The 20700-nt window shown below is 44.2% G+C and overlaps 1 long non-coding RNA gene across 1 annotated transcript; it reads left to right on the top strand.

The window, feature by feature from the left end:
• Positions 1-1944: 1944 nt before the first annotated feature.
• Positions 1945-20391, top strand: LOC119141818. Its single transcript, XR_005102043.1, has 3 exons — positions 1945-1956; positions 8935-8938; positions 20295-20391. It is a non-coding gene; the product is annotated as an uncharacterized LOC119141818 (long non-coding RNA).
• Positions 20392-20700: the final 309 nt, after the last annotated feature.

The raw sequence follows: 20700 nt of genomic DNA, 5'->3' as shown, positions 1-20700 counted from the left end.
TTTCCATTAGGATATAGTTTTCTCAAGTCAACAGCAGCCTTGGCTACAGAATCCAAGAAACACTCTTCCTGTGTGCTTTCTGCCATAAACTCCACTGGTTTGACTGGTCCCCTACTGGTTGCATATAGTACATTTCAGACATTTTGACCCATTCTGACAGGGCTCAGCACAACCGCATGTGCTGTTTATTGCTTTATCTGGTCAAATGCCAACTGTTGTTCAGGCCCCACTCAAGCGGTGGGTTTTTTTTTTCCCTAATAACTTGGAACAGTAGGTTCATGAGCTGACTTTATTTGGGTATGTATAGTCACCAAAATCGTACCATTCCAAATAACATTTGTTTCCTTTTATGTTCATTAGTAGAAGCATTGACACAATCTTATTAATTATGTCAGTATGAAGATGGTGGTGGCCATGTTGCTATTTGATACACAGAAACCACATTTCTAGTCCTGCAAGTCCCTTCACCTTATTTCTTTTTGAGTGGAAGTCTTACATTCAATTCAATTTCAACTGTCCTTGTTATCCACCCCTTGGACAGTGTTTCCCTATACTGTGATGCCATTAACATACAGTGAATGACCTGGGGCACTGTCCTCCTCCAAACCATTCACATAAGTCTGCGACAGATGCCGGAACTATGCTTCCATCCCCATGGGAGGTGGTTCCAGGTGTATTGTGCTCCCCTTCAGGAAAGGCAAACTGCATTTTACATTCAGGGGCCACACGAATTGATAAAAACATGTTAGCTACGCCAATGGCCACCTACCAGGCAGCATTTTTATTTTGCTGCAAGTTCATATTGCAGTTCTAGCCTACCATTACAGCATCACTCAAGAGTGCTGCTGCTTCATTCAGACCTCTGTGGTTCATGGCTGATCTCCAGTCCCTACTGGGATTTTGCACGGGCTACATAAGGCTGCTAAGGACAAACAGGTTCAAGTAACTATTCCTTGATATTCTACTTCCACAGTAAGATAATCCACAGAACAAGCTCAGTATCTTATGCAACAGACCAATATACCTGTTAGTGTGGTATTCTTGTCAGTGCACTGCATTGCAGCTGGCACTGATGGAGGTGACAACTGTAGCAGTCCTACTACTGATGACTCCTGCAATGAAAGGCAGTTGAGACAGCAAAGTGATGACTTCACTCAGATCCACAGCAGCTAAGCCAAATGCCTTTGATGTCCTTATGGGCCCTTAGCATGTCCATCCTTACAATGTCAATGCCCAAGATGCAAGAGGCACCAGATCCCATCCCTACTTTGTGGTGCTTCCAGTTTCTTTTAGTAAGACTGAGTCTGTCTTCTACCACACAGAACTTTCACTGACCTCTGGCGACTCTTTTGATGATGACTTGCACCTTTCCACTCAGTGTAAAAAGGAACAGCATGCATTAAACCCCTGTGCCCACTAAGGCATGACATTTTCTGGATGAGCGTGTGCCAGGTCACCAGACTCAGTCCACTAAATTCCATTATGCCCTGTAATACCACGAACCCCAGCTGACCACGGGCAAAACCTCCCCTACTGAATGTTTACCAAAGCCAGTTCTTCTTGGAGAGGGGTGTAGGATAAATCTTACACTGGTAGGGCTGATGGTGTGAGACCTTCCTCAGCCTGTCATGGCTTAGCAGCTGTCTGCCAGGAAATTACAAGGGCCAGCTCCCCCACAAAGGATGAGGAGCCAGGGCAGCAATAAACGCCAGAAAAGCAGTGCCCTACCCCGTGGTACCCAAGTGAGGCAAGCAGGGCAAGTGCACGGATGGCAGTCAGGTTCAACTGAGAGTCCAGATCCTCCAACAAGTCCATAGGGGCAAAGCAAGTCCACAGTCAAGCTGGGAAGTCAAGTCAAGATCAGGTCCAGTGAGCATAATCAGCCCCAGCTACAGCCCAGTGACTGCTGTGCAAGCCCACAGCAACAAGGCAGAATCCAGTTCAAGCTACAGGCCAGTCTGTGGATCATGGTCTGGATCAACAGGTTCTCAGCCAGCCACAAGCATGGCTGTGATGGAGCTGCAGACTGGCATGTATAGAACACAACCGGGGCAGCGTCTTAAGGCCTGGGCCTGGACTCAAATAGAGCCGGTGCCCAGAAGGTGTGAGTGGAAGCCCCAGGTGAGGCTCATCAGGGCCATTAAGACTTTTTAGTGCACTCAGGGGCCTAAGAATGTCTTTCTTGCTACTTGGATTCATATTCATAGGTGGCCAACTCCTTAATCATTCATGACTGTCATTGGACATAGACACCAGCCACTGTAACTCCCAGTTATACAGCTCTACACTACGGCACACATATCCCAGTATTGTTATTGTCAAGTTACTTGGGTTTCCTCTATCTTCATTTACAATTATGCTTTAGATCACTATTTAAGGGTCATGTGGTTTCAGTTTCTCACATCATTCATGTTTTTTGCCACCTTTCAACCCTTCTCCCAGTCTAGCAGAATCTGCAGTGAGAAAAAAAACTCTTCACATGAACGCCAGGAGAAAAAACGTTAAGATATGCTGCTCAGAGTACAGCTACACTGCCTTCACTCCCATTTCTTCAAACTGTTCCTGAAGGAACACACACTGCTCCTCCCCTTCTCACCCCAGGAAGCACAGTCTTCTACCACAGATGCCCCAGACAGTGCAAGGAGGATTTGCTGCACTCGCTGTATACTGGCAGTTGCTGGATGATGACAGAAAACAGGAAAGGGATAAAGTTAAACTCACTACCATTTTATGTGCTTCAAGATGTTAGTGCTATCTATATAACCTATCAAAACACTGTGTTGGGTAGGAGATAGTGTTATCTACATTCAGTATTGGCATGTCATACTAAAAAGCAACTAGTGTTATCATACACAAGTTAGCATCCACTATATACATTATTAGCACACCTCATGTAGAAGTACTAAGGACACTTCCTGCCATACCCCTGGCTCATCTCCTCCCAGAAAACTAACCTAGCAGCTCTAAAGTGGTCTCAGAATCATGGACATTCAGACAGCACTACTACTGTACAATCCCCTTTCACAATCCAAAGCCTCCTTCAGACCATGCACCTGACACCAGCTTTTTATTAATGGCATGGTTTGGGTCAGGACAGACTAAACACTGCCGTTAGTTAGCATACAATAACTGGATTCATCTTTTTTGCCTCTGCGAAAGAGTTATTATGTAAGTAACACTACAGTGTTACAGAAAAATGGTTCTGCCTACTTCCCTCCTCCTTGCTGAAAGGAGCAGTGGGTGTCAGAGGGATTAAGGGGCTGTGTGTTGGTTCCAACCATAGAAGCTTGACCCTAGATGTCACTGGAGGTCCTCCACGGTCAGGCCTCCCTAAAGACAGAGAACAGAACAGGATGAGATGGATGACATTTAAGAAGGGAAAGCATCTTCCAGATCCTTTGATTTTTACTGCTTCGTGGACCTCTTTGTGCTGTTATTTGTGGACTGGAATAGTGAGTCACTGGGCAAATATTATACCTAAATTCAATTTGGCCTGAATTACACCACCTTTTTTCCTATCACCTGCCTGATTGCACTTTGTCTAACAAAAGTCTCATCCTTAATATAGCAACATAAGGGAGGTCAAACTGTGAGCACCCAACATCACTTTAATTACTCAAGTGATGTCAGCTCAGCAGGCCAAGACATACACTATCTATAGCTTATGAGCTGGCAATCAAGAGAAACTAAGTAGTACAGACATTTTACAATTCTTGCACAAAAGTCTTGCAATATTCCTTCACTGCAAGTACAAGTGAATATAAATGAATAACACATCATGAAAACTCACAGGCATTTCAATGAGTTAAGACTACTTGAGGAAAAAATCAACTAAGAATACTTTTTCCACATTTTCAACATTTAACTAAGCTATCAAATGGGAAAGAAAACATTAATAAAGTATTCCTTTCAATATAAAGGCACTATCAATTTTCAATGATTATGAACTATCAATGACTACTGTCCCTTGAACAGAATTCCCAGAAGTTAAATTTTTGTTTAGCATTCTAAATCTGCAAATGCTCTTTTAAAGTACCCAATATTACAATAAAAAAATAGATTACTAAATGCATTAAAATTATAGTTTGTTAAACGGGAGGCCAGAGATGTATTCCCAAGAAAGACACTTCATATCCTTCTCTCCTAGTGATTATATCTTGCAAGACAATCTGGTGGACTCCAGGCTGGGCTCAAACAATGAATGGAAGGCTATGCAAATTCCGCCTCTTCCACCTTCTGTGATAGTTCTTAAATGGACTGGAAAGTGCGTTTGGTATCCCAAGTTTTTTGATTTACTTTGTTATCCCAAGTTAATAATCCCCTTTCTCCCCTTCTCTTGGAACTTATTCTGTAGTTGTTTTTACAAATTTAAGAGTGAAGCTCAGTGTTTTTCACATCTGAGAGTCTACTTCAGCCTTTGCTTATGAGGGCTTCAAATATATACGTAGATTTATATTGGACAGTTGAATTAATGTGAAAAGTTAAGCAACATATTCAATGAAAAGCACCATTTCCATTTTTTGTAACATGGAAAACTATAGTAATTGATACAAAGCTAAGGAATTATATTCCCTGAACCATTTAATTTTTAAGCTTATTTATCCACATTAAAAGAAATAACTGTTTTCAGAGAACTGCATAGCTACACTAGTAAGTTAAAATATCAAGTGAAATCAATTCAGCACATTAGAGTGAGCTCAAATGAAGAGACCTCTATGCAGACTACCAAGGAATTTCATAGTCGCTAATGCTCCTGAACAAAGATGACTAACATTTTAAATAGAGATCTCAACTCTCAAGGTGTTCTAAAGCTGAAAGTATCATATAGTACATACCTCTGTTTTATATTATGACAAATTCTCTACCCATTAAGGTCTGCAAAACTGTACAAGTGTATGAGCTGGAAAACAACAACAGGAGGTTATTGCACAGAAATTATTTTCACCTTTTTTCTCTTCTGTAAGGTAAATTTGCTCCTAGCGCAGCAGGTAGAATTCAGCAGAGTTCTGCCACTACTACTGATCAGAAGGACAAGCAAAGAGAAGCTATTTATTATCTTCATTCATCACAGAACAGCATCAGTCTCAGGAACTGACTCTTTCACATCTCTTAGACAATGTATTTGGAATATAAGACTACACATGGGGAACCAAACAATCCAAACACCAATCAAACTGAAGAAATCACAAAATTAACAATGTTGGAGTAACAAAATGATCTGCAGATCAGTTTTTAATACAGGTTGTTCTCCCTTCCCAACAGGTTACATTTATATAACAGGTGTGCTCCATGCACTTCAGCACTTCCATTTTAAGAATAATTTATTAGTAAATATGACTTCATAAAATTCAGTAAATTTGCACAAAACTCCAGGTAGGACAGACACAAGAAATATGAAATATGTCCACTTAGGATGAAGGCTTTAAACTCTTCCTAAAGGAGAAGAAACCATATATAACTTTGAATGCTCCAGAGACCAAACAGGCATTAAGTCACAGAAGCAGAGCTTCCTTTGGAAGTGTGCATCAAAAAAAACATGGCAGCTTTTCTTTGTAGCATCATCACCAATTTACGACTCTCAGTAATATTGTTTTCCCATAGTTTAAACCATAAAACCTCAGAACAGTTTGAGTTGGAAGGGACCTTAAAGACCATCTAGTTCCAACCCCACTGCCATGGTTCCACTAGACCAGATTGCTCAAAGCCAGAAGCAGCCTGGCCTTGAACACTTCCAAGCGACGGGGCATCCACTGCTTCTCCGAGCAACTTGTTCTAGCGTCTCACCACCCTCACAGTAAATACAATTTTATTAGTAATAAAGATTAATGTCTATGCTTCCTAGTTAGTTTAACCCTTAAATATGTGAAGATCAAAATTTAAGTTCTCCTTATGAGTTAACACAGGTTTTTTGGTTTCAAGAGAAAATTACTTCAATATATTCCTTTCAAATACACTCCTTTTTCAAGCAATCAGTAGGACAGCCCACACAATTTTTACTAAAAATCTTCATCCTAATTCTTAGAATCATTTAGATTGCAAAAGACCTCTGAGATCATCAAGTCCAACTGTTAACCCAGGGCTGCCAAGCCCACCATCTAAACCATGCTCCTAAGCACAGCATCTATACATTTTTTAAACGCCTCCAGGGATGGTGATTCTACCACCTCTTTGAGCTTCCAATGCTTGACAACCCTTTCTGTGAAGAAATTTTTCCTAATATCCAATCTAAACCCTCCCCTGGCACAACTTGAGGTCGTTTTCTCTTGTCATATCACTTGTTCTCTGGGAAAAGAGACTGACCCCCACCTGCCTACAGCCTCCTGTCAGGCAGCTGTAGAGAGCAATAAGGTCCCCCCGAGGGTCCTCTTCTCCAAGCTAAACAACCCCAGTTCCTTCAGCGGCTCCTGTGCCCCAGCCCTGCTGCCCGTCTCTGGACACGCTGCAGCCCCTCTACGTCCCTCTTGCAGAGAGGGGCCCAAACCTGAACACAGGGTTCGAGGGGCAGCCTCAGCAGTGCCCAGTGCAGGGGGACGGTCACTGCCCTGGTCCTGCTGGCCACACTGCTGGGGACACCAGCCAGGGTGCTGCTGGCCGCCTGGGCCCCCTGGGCACACTGCTGGCTCCTGCCCAGCCGGCCGTCACCCAGCACCCCCAGGCCCTTTCCCACCAGGCCCTTTCCAGCCGCTCTGCCCCAGCCTGTAGCGCTGCGTGGGGCTGGTGTGACCCAAGGGCAGGACCCGGCACTGAGCCCTGCTGAACCTCACACAAGTGGCCTGGGCCCATCGCTCCAGCCTGCCCAGGTCCCTCTGCAGAGCCTCCTGCCCTCAGGCAGGTCAGCACTGCCCCCAGCTTGGTGTCATCTGCAAACTGACTGAGGGTGCACTCGATCCCCTCATCCAGATCATCGATAAAGATATTAAACAGCACTGGCCCCATTACCGAGCCCTGGGGAACACCACCTGTGACCAGCCACCAGCGGGATGTAACTCTGTTCACCACCACCCTGCGGGTTCAGCCACCTAGCCAGCTTCTAATCCAGCATACAGCACACCCATCCCAGCCCTGAGCAGCCAGTGTCTCCAGGAGAATGCTGTGGGTGACTGTGTCAAAGGCTTGACTAAACTCTAGGTAGACACCATCCACAGCCTTTCCCTCATCCACTAGCTGGGTCGCCTTGTCATAGAAGGAGATCAGGTTCGTCGGGCAGCACCTGCCTTTCATAACCCCATGCTCAGTAGGCCTGATCCCCCAGTTGTCCTGCATGTGTTGTGTGATGGCACTCGGGATGATCTGCTTCATAACCTTCCCCAGCAGCGAGGCCAGGCTGGCAGGGCTGCGGTTCCCTGGATCCTCCTTCCTGGCCTTCTTGCAGATGGGTGTCACGTTTGCCAACCTGCAGCAACTGGGACCTCCTGAGTCGGACAGGACTGTTGATAAAGCTCCTCCACCAGCTCCCTCAGTGCCCTGTGGTGGATCCCACCTGGCCCCACAGACCTGTGCATGTCTCAGGGGAGCAGCAGGTCACTAACTGTTTCCTCCTGATCTGTGGGGACTTCATGCTGCTCCTCCTCATCCCTGTCTTCCAGCTCTGTGGGCTGAGTACCCAGAGGGAAGCTGGTCCTGCTATTAAAGACTGAGGCAAAGAAAGCATTAAGTACTTCAGCCTTTTCTTCATCCTTTGTGGCAATGTTCCCTGCCGCATCCAATAAAGGATGAAGATTATCCTTGGCCCCCCTTCTGTTTCTAATGTATTTGTAAAAACATATAGGGTTTTTTTAATTAATATTGAAATACATGCAATCTGTTAATACTCTGTTTCATAAAATACTGGTAAGTCATTTAGTTACCACCTGTGGGTGGTCTACAGCTTTAAATTCGATTGATTTGGTTAAAGATCAAGTTATAAATGCTAATTAGCCTAGAAGAGAGTTTTAATCTAGTCTTTGGATTGCATGTTTTGCATTTATCTGTGTGTGTATAATTTCCTCTGTATAATCCTGATTTATCCAGTTTTACATATAAACACAGTCATCTTCAATGGCAGACTTACGTAAAACTTCCACACTAATGACAATTAAATTTCCGAAGCAACAGATAGCTGCTTTTAAACTGGAAAAAGTAATCTAAAACTTTAAATACCCTAGTTTATTTTATCAGTGTGCATAGGCACTACTTCCTAATAAACCTTTCCTTTAAACAGTACTTTACCTCATGCATTAAGTTGACCTACAAGACTGGACAACATATGTAGTTTTGCTACCCACACCTTCACTCACACTTTGGTACCCCATCCCTATAAACACTTTGTTGCCTGAAGAAGAAAGATCAAGGGTGGGGGAGGAATTAAAAGAACCCAAACAGCTCAAGAGACTGTGAATGTCTGTCATTTGTACTCATCTGAAACTGACGAGTTTTATAAGAACAAGCTTTTCTATACCTCTACCAGGTTTTACTACACGAAAACAAGCTTGCTAGCACTGACAGAAACCACATGAAAAATGAACAGAACATCATGTACTTTTGCATTCAAGAAGTTTCCTGCACAGAAACTACATTTCATGCTACAGCTTCCATCATATCCAATGTCTTCATACTGTTTACTGAATAACTTTACAAAAAGACCTTATGTATTTCAAACTCACTGTATGTTTTGGGTTGAAAGGACAGGTAGCTGAAAAAAGGGGAAGGAAGAGACATGAAGCTACAGTAATTTAGCTGGTAACAGATGATCAGAACAAATAGCTTGTCTGTATACACACAACAATAAAGACAAATTAGAGACTAGAAAATAGAAACAGGTGAACTAACAAATAATAATAGAAAATATGTAAGAAAGCGAATGCATTGTAGTTTATAGTAAAATGAAAACATGAACAACCAAAAAAACCCACAGAAATGGAACTGGAAAGAAAATCCTAATAAAGCTGAGCAAAGCCAGGTAGGAAAAGAAGGCCTAACAAAACTAAGAGGGATTATGTGTCATTTATGAATTAAACTAAGTCACCTGGCAATATCACAAGTCAGTAAAATACTCAGATGCTATACTCATTTAATTCGCAGTGGTCTTTGGGGTTACTGTGGCAACATGCATTTCATGCTGACTGCCAAACCCTTAGAAGTGTTTCTAGCCTAGAAAACAGTATGGTTAAAACTCTGAAGACATATAGAATCATAGAATCATTTAGATTGGAAAAGACCATTAAGATATGGGAGTCTGTATATAGTCTTTATAAAGAGTTGATACACAGTTTAGACATGCAAATGCAGCCCTTGAAGTACGTTATCACTCTGGACAAGCGCAAAAATGTGCTTTGAATCCTCCCTTGAAAAATGTCTATGATCTTTTCCAAAGTATTGCAGTCTAGGTATTACATAGTATGCAAGAATCAAAAGTTGACCAAATTACTGCAAGGTGCAGTAGAACAGATCTGCAGTGGCCTGCTCTGTATTACATATGGAAATTATTTCACATTGCTGGCTGGCAATGCAGCTGCTCGCTCACGGGCACACACACACACACACACACCCCACCCCACCCCCCCCCCCACACACACAGGATAGGGAGGAGAACTGGGGGAGAAAAAGATGAAACTCACGGGTTGAAGTAAGAACAATTTAATAATTGAAATAAAATGATATCTTAGAATAATAATAACAACTTTAATAAAGAAAGGGAGAGGAATAAAACCCAAAGGGAAAACCAAAAAACTCAGAGTGATACACAACACAACTGTTCGCCACCTGCTGACTGATAGCCAGCCAGTCCCCCAGCAGCGACCAGCAAACCCCAGCCAACTCCCCACAGTTTATATACTGAGCATGACATCCTGTGGTATAAAATATCCTTTTGGATAGTTCAGGTCAGCTGTTCTAGCTGTGCTCCCTCCCAGCTTCTTCTGCCCCCCCAGCCTTCTTGCTGGCAGGGCACGGGAAGCTAAGAAGTCTTTGACTTGGCATAAACACTACTTTGCAACAACTAAAATATCAGTGTGTTGTTAACACTATTCTTATACTAAATCCAAAGCACAGCACTGTACCAGCTGCCAAGAAGAAAATTAACCCTATTCCAACTGAAACCAAGACACATATCCTTCTCATGTGCTACTGGACATGTGGCTGCCACCTAAAGACAAGAAAAGGATTACCAGTTCCTGATTTCTCCACATGTTCTGATCCCAAACCAGAAGACAGGGTAAGATTTGATTTCTGCCTATACCCAAAGTGCTTTTGGATCACCCTCATTCCCATGATTAATGCAACGCACCTCCCAAGAGACAGTAATGTTTTGTTTAAGTATAAGATCCTAGTAGGGAGTACTGACTCCACCATCCATGTCCTTGACTTTAAATGCCACCATGTCTTTTAATGAATAAGAATGGCAGCAAGTTAAATTACCTGTAGTACAGGGTGATTAAGAAAGTTCATTGCAAAAATAATGGTTATTTTATTGAATCATGTGAGTGTTCATTCCACTGGCTTTAACGGGAAATTTAGGGTTTGATTTCCTGGTCAGTTTAAGCTGGTCTAAGGCTGCAGTAAGCAGAGGCAATCATGTCATTCCCCATCCTTGTGTTTCCACAGTTCCCCCTGCAGTGACTAACTGCAACGCAGAATAGTACTAGAACAGTTTACTATCTACTTCACACATGACAATTGCTACAGCACGAGGGAGATGCAGAAACGTGTTGCCACGGATGGTGCTGCACTTCTGGCAACACTCATGAGTGTGAACAACTTTAGCTAACAGGGAAACAGGAAGAGCGGGGAAGAGTGGTATCAACAGGAACAGTCAAAATTATTTTTCCGTTTCACCTACCCAATCCACAACAACATGCCAAAAATGCCGCCTCTTACTCCAATGTAAAAGTCACGCCAACAGACCTGAAGAGATATGCTCTATTTTCACATGCTGAAATGAGGGGGGAAGTTCTCCCAAATACAGTCTTCCTTAAAGATTATGCAGCACAAAATGGAATTAAAATTAAAAATTTATATATATATATATATATCAAATTATATACAGTGGCCAAAAGCAGAAAAAACAGAAAGTAAGAGTGCAATTCCATGCAACAGTTAATGAGCGCAAAATAAAAGAATTGAGGACTATACCTCGAAACAGCAGCTGCAGGCATACTTTCATTACATCACTCTCTTCATGTTTTGACACAATATTATGTTTGATCACAATATCCTTTAGAAGAGAGTTGACCTAAACACACTTCTGCTTATCACTTAATAGCTCCAGATGTGCTTCAGCTAGCACAGGATTAGTTCAGCAGAAAACTTCATAAATACTCCCCGGCAGGCCCTAGTATACTTAACTGCTAATCTCCCCCCACAGGGTACCTAAGCAGATTAATTTTCTTGACTATAGAGCAAATCAAATAAATAGTATTTAAGGTGAATTAACAATTAATTTAACATTAAATTACAAAGTAATCATAAATTATTCATGCTAGGGCAGTTTTAACCAATCACGGTCTTAACAGCTTGCTTTTTCAAGTAACAGTTTGGAGATCCTCCAAACAAGTACAATCTCAGAAAGTACTTAGCACCTTCTAACAAAAAAAAATACCCCAAACCACCCCAAAAACCCTAGGCTTTCCTGAAGCGTCACAACAGCTCAGAGCATACTCAAACTTGCACTTACCATCAACCACCTGTATCATTACTGGAACACCTAAAAAGCTCTACTTACACAGATTTCTTAAAAAACAACTAACTGATTCACCTTTAATGTGCCCTTAGTCTTTGCTTTACTCTCTGATAAAGAAGTTTATTAGGATGGCTCTACTTTGTGATGTTAGATTTGTACTGTTGAAGAATTACATACATTTTGTGTATACTATTTCTACTGAAACCAGAATGAATTTCAACCTTAACTTCTCTTTAATGTTAGTATCTTATGGCAGTGCACCAAGTGATGCATGCCACACCACCACCCTTTTTTTTTTTTTTACATCTTTTGCCTGAGGTTAGAAGTACTGCCTTTAGTGATAATTTCCGTTTTCATGTACTCATACTGTTATGATGAAAAAATAAAAGAAACAGTAAAGTACATTACCAACATTGGGCATAGTTAGTTTCCTGGGACAGTTTAATTTCCCACTATGGTCAAATTTCCTAGGCCTCTGCTTTTGAAGTACTAATAGGCAAAGGGAAAAATAGCAGCAATCAAATGTTGCACTTAAAAAGTAGCGAGGGAAGTTCGCAGTACACATGATGAGCTTGGAACTACTTAGTTTCAAGAAACTTGATATTAAGGCATATGACAGAAGTCAGCCATACACCACCTTACCCCAGCAAAGGGAGCACAACACTTCAAACTTGCTAGAAAATTATATCTTGTGAGGACCACATATAGTATAAACCTCATCACTGTAACAACTTACTGTGCACTTGAAGTCTTTGGTGTAGTCTATAAAATTCGCACCTAGGACTACGCGAATAACCACTTCGATTACTGATTCACCTTGCAGAACAGGTATCCATCAGTTCATTTCCACATATGGACTTCTGTCAGGCACCTGAGACGTGGCAGACAGCAGCACCCCCCGTTTTTTCTGCCACAGACAGCCACCCACCAGACTTGAGGTACGTAAGTTACCATGTGTAACTACAGTCTCCAGAATTCACCAGGACACTCACCCACCACTAGGAAAGCGGCCCGCCAAAGAGATTTTTAACACGCTGAAAGGGGTAACTCGACAGCGAGATTAAAGCCCCGCCAAAAACCCGTATCCGAAAGGCGAATGCCCCCTCCGCCCCGCAGCGTTCCGGGAGGGCAACCCGAGCGCCGCGGCGCAGCGCCCGGTGCGTCCCGACAGGGGCAGAGGGACAGGGCAGGGGCAGCGGCCGGCCACCCACTCCGCTCCGCCTTGGGCACCAGACGACGCCCCTCGCTGCCTGCCGCAGACAGGTGAGCCGCGAGTACTGGCATGGTATAAACCGCGTCCCTAGCCCCGCTGTGAAAATAGAGAAAAAAAGGAGGGAGAAGGAGGAAAGGGGAAGGGGGGGGGGGGGGGATAGAAAGAGAGAAAGCAACTAGAAGAGACACCCACACACCCCACATACCACAGCTGGCCTTGCGAAGGCAGCCGGTCCCGCCGCTCCCGAGCGAAGACGGCTGCTGCTCTCCTCCTGCCACAAGTACCTGAGGGAGGCGCCCCAAGCCCGGCCCAGCCCAGCCGAAACCCGACCCTCCTCGGGACATCCACCTGTCCCCTCTCGCCGTTTGCTCCCCCGGGGGCGGGAGGGGAGGAGCCTCCCTCGGCTCGTCCCCTTTCCCCACCCCCGGCACGGCAGCCCGCTGCTCCCAGAAGGGCGGGGCCAGGCCGGAGGCGCCCCTGCCCCGCCCCGCCCCGCCCCAGGCGCGCTAAGCGAAGCGCTCGGAGCACCGCGGCCCCGCCGGCAATGCCGCCGCCTGCCCCCCGGCGCAGCCCCGGCCCGGGGCACCGGCGGCAGGTACCAGCCCACCCGTGTGCCACCCAGCGCGACCGGCGGCGGCAGCTGGCCGGCCGGCGCGGAGCGGCGATGGCAAGGAGCGGCCTGGGGCGGGGCCGCCGTCCCCGTCGCCCCACTCCCCGAGCCGCGGCACAGGCGGGCGGAGCGGTGGCGCCCGGCGGACGGGGCCGGCGAGCGTGCCTGTGCGGCGGCGGGCGCAGCACCCGGGCCGGCTGTCCTCGTCCCCCTGCCCGGGTGGCGCGGGATGGCGCCGAGGCGTTCGTTTCCCCTCGCCCCGTCCGCCTGCCCCGGTGGGTCGGCGGCTCAGCGGGGACCCGGCCGCCGCCGTCGCTCAGACGCCCCGGTGTGCGCTGTCCCTGTCCTGTGGTCCTGGCCCCGCTGGGCATCTGGGCGGCAGCCGGCCGCTCGCTGGCGGCCGGCAGAGGCTGCCGGCGGGGAAGAGAGGTTTGGGGTGGGCAGGCCCCAAGCTGGGCGCTGGTAGCTCGAGCCCCGTGGCGTGGCAGGCATCCTCCAGCCGCGGAGCTGGCCCCTGTCCAGTACAAGTGGTCAGCTCTTGTTCATGCCGCAGCTGGTTAGGTGGGTTGTACATTGACAGGGCCACAGGTGGGACAGAGGCCTAGAAAAGTGTGTGTGAGGCCGAAGGAGCAGGATGGGAGACTGCTGAGTAATGCACGGGCCTGTCTGGTGACATAGGTGTACCTGAGACGGCTGCCTGCGAGGTGAAACGAGTTGCTGCCGCATCCTGCCTCCTAGACATGGGAGCCTGAGGGGTGGGGAGACACCAGGCAGCTACCAGATGGTGCATTGGCATGTCATGAGACTGGAAGGAAATGTGCTCCTCTAGTTCACATCCTTTGTGCATGGACTTCCCTGAAATAACTTCTTTTCTGGGCTATGGTGTTAAAAGAAATGTGTAGCTTCAACTCAAATGGGTGAGAGTCGCAAGACAATTCTTGGCATTAAGTCCTTCACATGATGTGGAAGTTATAAGCGTGGTGACAATGGGAAGTGTGTGTGTGTGAGGGTTAGAGTGGGACACTGGATAGAGGCAGTGGCCATTCTGCGGAAGCCCTGCCTAGAACACAAAAGACTGATGTCTACAGGAAGTATCTTAATTTTAAGTGTGGCAGGTAGTGACAGTTGCCTATTTGACTGATGCACAAAATTACCTGAAAATAAAAGCTAAAAGGTAGTGAAGACAAGATAATATTACAAGAGGGGCAGATCCATATGCTTTCAGAAGACATTTGTGCATTGGTGCCTCTGTAATGTGAATCCTTTGACACAAAGTGGGAAAAGGCTTGCATTTGCATTTGTTCAGTACCTAATGCCATCATAGTACGTGACAGTATCCTTTACAGGAAACAATGGGATTTTTTATATATTTACATCTTTTGGAGTTCACTTGGTGCAAGACTTCGCCTAGCACACAGGCCTCAATTCCCAATCCCCTCACCCTTCAGGTAATGAGAATACATTTGGCGAGTGAACTGCAAGCACTTCCTGAGAGTTCATATCTATCACCTGTGTCTTATCACCTGCCAGAGTGTATTTTCACTGAATGTAACAGGACACATTTTGAGTCCTGCTATAGGGAGAACAAGTGGAATGACTGATGAAGAGGCTGGTAGGTGGCAAGGTCACTAGGTGCTTGGCCCAATCCCTGCCTGCATCATGGAGCGCCTAGGAGAATGAGTGCTTGGGAGTTCATGAAACACACACAACCAAATGTGGGTCCAGGTTTGATCAAAGGCTGTAGGTTGCGAGTCTTGTTATCTAAAAATATAATGTAACTTTTTCAGCTGAAGATAATGAAGTCCGTAGTGGCAAGACATTGCTGTCTCTCACCTTCCCACCCCTACCCCACCCCCCCCAAACACGGTAGCTTACCAGTCCATCTTTGCTATCTCAGCTGCCAGTGTGGCTAACCCATACCCTGTATGAATTAACCTCACCTTAAAAAAATACTTCTTTTTTAAACTAGGTAATTTGTTAGCCAGATAGGTCCCCTAATCCCAGTCACAAAATGTGTCTGTACACTGTGTTTCTACTGTTAGGGTTGAAGGCAAGAAAATTGTCATGTAGAGAGATGGAAATTTCATTTCCCCTGTGTACCTCCAAGTTTTTGTGGTTTGACATCAGAACTTCGTAAGTCCTTTAAACTCAGACTGAATTCCGGAAAAGTTGCAGTCTTAAATGGAAATTGTAAGAAAGTTGTGGTTTCGTATGGTTTCCATCTTAAACCAGGTTTGGTTATCATCACTTGCAAAAGAAATGAGATTATGAGTGTGTTGTTTGATTTAGTTGATTGATTTCCAAGAGTAAGTTCTTGAGAACAATAGATTTTATTAAGAATATGAGTGTTTAAAAGTTTGCTTTTCTGTTCACCCCATGAAATACAGGAGCAAGATGCATCACCATTATCAAAAAACCCCACCCAAAATATTGACAGCTGAGGTAACATTACAAGTATTTTGGTGAGTATTCATTGAAAAAAATGAATTTTAGTCATAACACCAGACTCAACATTGATAATATTTGAATCAGTTATGATGAGAAAATGAAAGGAGAAAGTATATGTAAAAATATATATTATATATATTCTAATATATAGGATAATACATATATTCTAGTACTAGAGTATACATACACACATATGAGAACATACTGATATCCAATACTTTCAATGTATTAGAATATATATTGTCTATGTTAGTAATTAGTTATGTATTTTCCTATAAATATAAAATTAAGGAATTTTGAATCCTTTGAAAGATCTTTGCTTTAGATGTCTGACTGTGAAAAATGCCTTCCAGTTTCATCCCTGGGCACATGTTTCTTCTTACAAGTTAAATACAAAATGTAATTTAAAAATACCATGAGAGTTCTCCTGTAACTGGCGTGTATACTATTGAAATAGAAATAAGTGTGTTTCACCACTAATTTAGACTGTGCTGCCATTGAAGAATGCTTTTAAATTTATTTCCAACTGCAATTCACAGAGACAATAGAAATTTTGATAAATTGTTATGGTAGGAAAAAAAAGTATTATTTTGTGATAGGGCCTGTAAGCTGGTGGTTAACACATGCAGAGAACAACAGAAAGGAACAAAAATGTACATTCCCTTCCGGGGAGAGCAGGAGTGAAAGGCAGAGAAAGAGATAAAGATAATGTGAGGGAAAACCCTTGTAGGAAGCAAATTTGGTCTTTGGGAATTATATTCCTACTTTCCCTGTGATGCTTTTGGTGTTGGGGTTTTTTTTAAATTCTTCCACTTACTCTACTCATTCCTTTCTTTTCTGCTTGCTTCCCTGGTTGGTTATGTCTGTTCCTTTTTCTCCTTTTCCAGTTTCTTTAAATTGCATTCTTCCTTATCCATGTCAAATTCATGTTTCTTGCAACTTTAGGGAAGTTGGTGGAGTTGTTCTGTCTATAAATTAGGTGTGAGTGATTGTGTTTAATGGATAAGTTGTGTTTCAACTGCCTCTTTTATAAGGACATATAAATTGAACGATGGTCTTGTGTACTTTAAAGAGGTATATGGTGTAATTTAATTGAATAGAACTTCAAGTTTTAGCAGAGGTCTGTGTGCACAGATCCAATTATAGCATCAGGGCCTGAGTGCTCAGTAATTAGCCTACTCAGCATTACAAATATGATTAGACAGAAACAATCTATCAGCCTGATCTATTCTAAGCAAACTATGTTTCTCTGTTTTCAGCAGCATAGCATTTTATTGAAAATTACTTGTCTTTGAGGTTATTCATATCACATTTAAAGAAATTGACACCTATTGTATTTTTCTCATGTATATCTTATTGATATTCCTATTGCCCATAGTACTGATCCTTCTTAACAATATGGAAAAAAAAAAACCAAACTGGCCTGTTTTTCTGTTTTGTAATTTTGTTCTGTCAAACTTATTGCACAAATCCATTTTGGAATGTAGCTAATCTGTTTATTGCAGAAGGCGACTTTTTCTATATTCTCCACACTGAAAACACTTCCTCTTTTCTGATTCTGTCAGTTTTTAATACTTGCCACAAAATCCATATGTCAAGTCATATGGTTCCCATATGCTATAACAAATAATGCAACATTCTGTATACACTGGTCCAGTACAGACAGGAGATGTAGAACCCTTGGTTCCAGACTGCTCTGTGTTTTAGTTTACACATCCATAAGACAGAAATTGTACTTACTATAAAGCTCTGGGAAATTAGTCTGAGAAAGAATATGTTCAGTCTTTCAGTAAGCAATTTAGCACCACCTTTGCTCTTCTCTTGCCAGCTTAACAAGTAAAAAAATACAACTTTCCATCTTTTCCCCAACATCTACAGTTAAGTCATTTTAAACAATACACATAATTACTGCAAATTGTTAACTTAGAGTCACAGAATCATTTACATTGGGAAAGACTGTTAAGATCATCAAGTCAACTGTTAACTTTCATTTTTATCTTCCAAATTGTATGGTCATCATAGTAATTTGCTTCTTATTTTTGCCATCCAGATATATTAAGTAATTGCTGTATGAGTGCTAACTTATTGCAACAAACCTATTACCATATGGTTTTAAGAAAATTTTTTTTACATTAATTGGTAGTTGGGAGCTAAAAGGTCTTCTAAACTGTTTTTAATTTAATGGGGAAATAGCCTGGGTTTCATTTTATTTAGCTCCTATTTACTCAGAACAATTTTATACATATTGTCTTTCTTGTAATTCTTCCATTAAAATTTCTCAGTTCCTTGTAGACTATTACACGTATATAGTCAGATGTGCTATGTTCCTGGGAATATAGTACAATACTACTTCTAATAGAGATGTCCTTGTTTAATTTCCTGGAAAGAAAACCAAGAGGTTTTTTTTACTAGGGTAATTGTTGACTAGGACATTCAGCTTTGTGCCTACTTGACAACACAAGACCTTTACTAGCAACTATAGCTCGAGAAATAACAGTCCTAATTAAACCTGACAATTCACTGCAACTTGCCAGCTCCTCAGCTGTTCTGACCCAGCTACTTGTAAGGTCATTCCACAAACTGGATTAAAAAAAGTAACCTCCTCCACTTTTTCTGGGGGTCAGTTCAGTTGGCCAAAGTGAGGACAGCAATTTCCAGCAGTGGGGCAGAGCAGTCACCTGGAGAGAGCAGCTATGGACTTCCATGGGCTCAACCCTTATCTGACTTACCACGCGCTGATACAGCTGGCAGCTCCAGGCAGGGAATGGCCTCTCCACTAGACTGCTCACAGCACTGTGTCTCAGCAATACCCGTTGCATGTTTGGCTCTACTGGTCACTTCTGGAGGGAAACTGAACAAGATGCCTCCTCCGAGCAAACCAGTTCCTTTGGGTGAACCACTCAAAGTAACAATTAGGTGCTGTGATTTACCATTCTGTAAATGGCCCTGATGCATTGAGAAACTGGGTGCAGAATCTAGCAGGGTTTTACTGACAGTGAAGAAAAAGGAGAAATTGTTTTGCTGAGCTACTAAAAGCTGTGTTTATCAAAATGTGAAATTTAATTCAGACTGAAATGACTGTGTGGCCACAACTCAAGAGCAGCTTTATTTATTTATTTATTTCCTGAGAGATAAACTTGACTAATTTTTGTTAAGCTGGTAGAAGTGAGAATGAGTTAAAATATATGTGCTATTGCAATACTCATACATTAGGTTACTGTTAAGGAATGTAGGTATATCTGCTTTACTATATAGTCTGAAATATCCACAAATAGCAAAATTGTCCTTGTAGTTAGGACTCAGCCACCATTCAAGATTATGGTTTGCCTCCTGGTCTCAATGCAGAATCATAAAGAGCGTTTGTTGACAAATGCCAACAGATTAATATTTGTCTATCTTATGGAAGATATCACAGAATCACAGAATGGTCAGGGTGGGAAGGGACCTCTGGAGATCATCTAGCCCAAGACCCTGCTAAAGCAGGTTTACCTGGAGTAGGGTGCACACAGTCGCGTTCAGTAGGGTTTTGAATGTCTCCAGAGAAGGAGACCCCACAGCCTCTGGGCAGCCACTCCAGTGCTCTGTTCCCTCAGAGTATACAAGTTTTTTCCTCAGGTTCAGAGGGAACACCCTGTGCTGCAGTTTGTGCCCATCACCACTTGTCCTGTCACTGGGCACCACTGAAAGGAGCCTGGCCCCATCCTCTTGGCACCCGCCCTTGAGATATTTGTATGCAGGGACAAGATCCCCTCTCAGCCTTCTCCTCCCCAGGCTGAGCAGGCCCAGCTCTCTCAGCCTGTCCTCTTAAGGGAGATGGGCCCATCCCCTCATCATCTTTGTAGCCCTGCACTGGACCCTCTCCAGTAGTTCCCTGTCTCGAACTGGGGAGCCCAGCACTGGACACAGCACTCCAGATGGGGCCTCACCAGGGCAGGGCAGAGGGGGAGGATCACCTCCCTCAACCTGCTGGACATGGTCCTCCTAAAGCTCCCCAGGATCCCACTGGCCTTCTTGGCCACCATCGCACACTGCTGGCTCATGGGCAACTTGCTGTCCACCTGCACTCCCAGGTCCTCCTCCGCAGAGCTGCCTTCCAGCAGGTCAGCTCCTAACCTGTGCTGGTGCATCGGGTTGTTCCTCCCAAGGTGCAGGACCCTCCACTTGCCTCTGCTGAACTTCATCAGGTTCCTCCCCACCTAACTCTCCAGCCTGTCCAGGTCTCGCTGGATGGCAGCGCAGTCTTCTGGTCTGTCAGCCACTCCTCCCGGCTTTGTATCATCTACAGACTTGCTGGGGGTGCCTGTGGTCATTGATGAGTAAATTGAACAAGACCAGACCCGGCACCGACCCCTGGGGAACACGGTGAGCCAGACTCTGCGCTGCTGGTCACAACCCTGTGAGCTCTGCCATTCAGCCAGTTCTCAATGCACCTCTCTGCCCACTCACCTAACCCACACTGCCTGGGCTTGCCTATGAGGATGTCATGGGAAACAGCGTTAGAAGCCTTGCTGAGGTCAAGGTAGGCAACATCTGCCACTCTTCCTTCCTGTACGCAGCCAGTCATTCCATCATAGAAGACTATCGGGTTGGTCAGCTGCGATTTCCCCTCAGCGAATCCATCTTGACTGTTCCTGATAACCTTCTTCTCCTCCTCATGCTTGAAGATGACATCCAGGATGAGCTGTTCGATCACCTTTCCAGGGGTGGAGGTGAGGCTAACCAGCCTGTGGTTTCTTGGATTCTCCTTCTTGCCCTTTTTGAAGACTGGAGTGA

Source organism: Falco rusticolus, chromosome Z (genome assembly GCF_015220075.1).
Source record: "Falco rusticolus isolate bFalRus1 chromosome Z, bFalRus1.pri, whole genome shotgun sequence".
NCBI lineage: Eukaryota > Metazoa > Chordata > Aves > Falconiformes > Falconidae > Falco > Falco rusticolus.
This window is presented reverse-complemented; position numbering and strand designations above follow the sequence as displayed.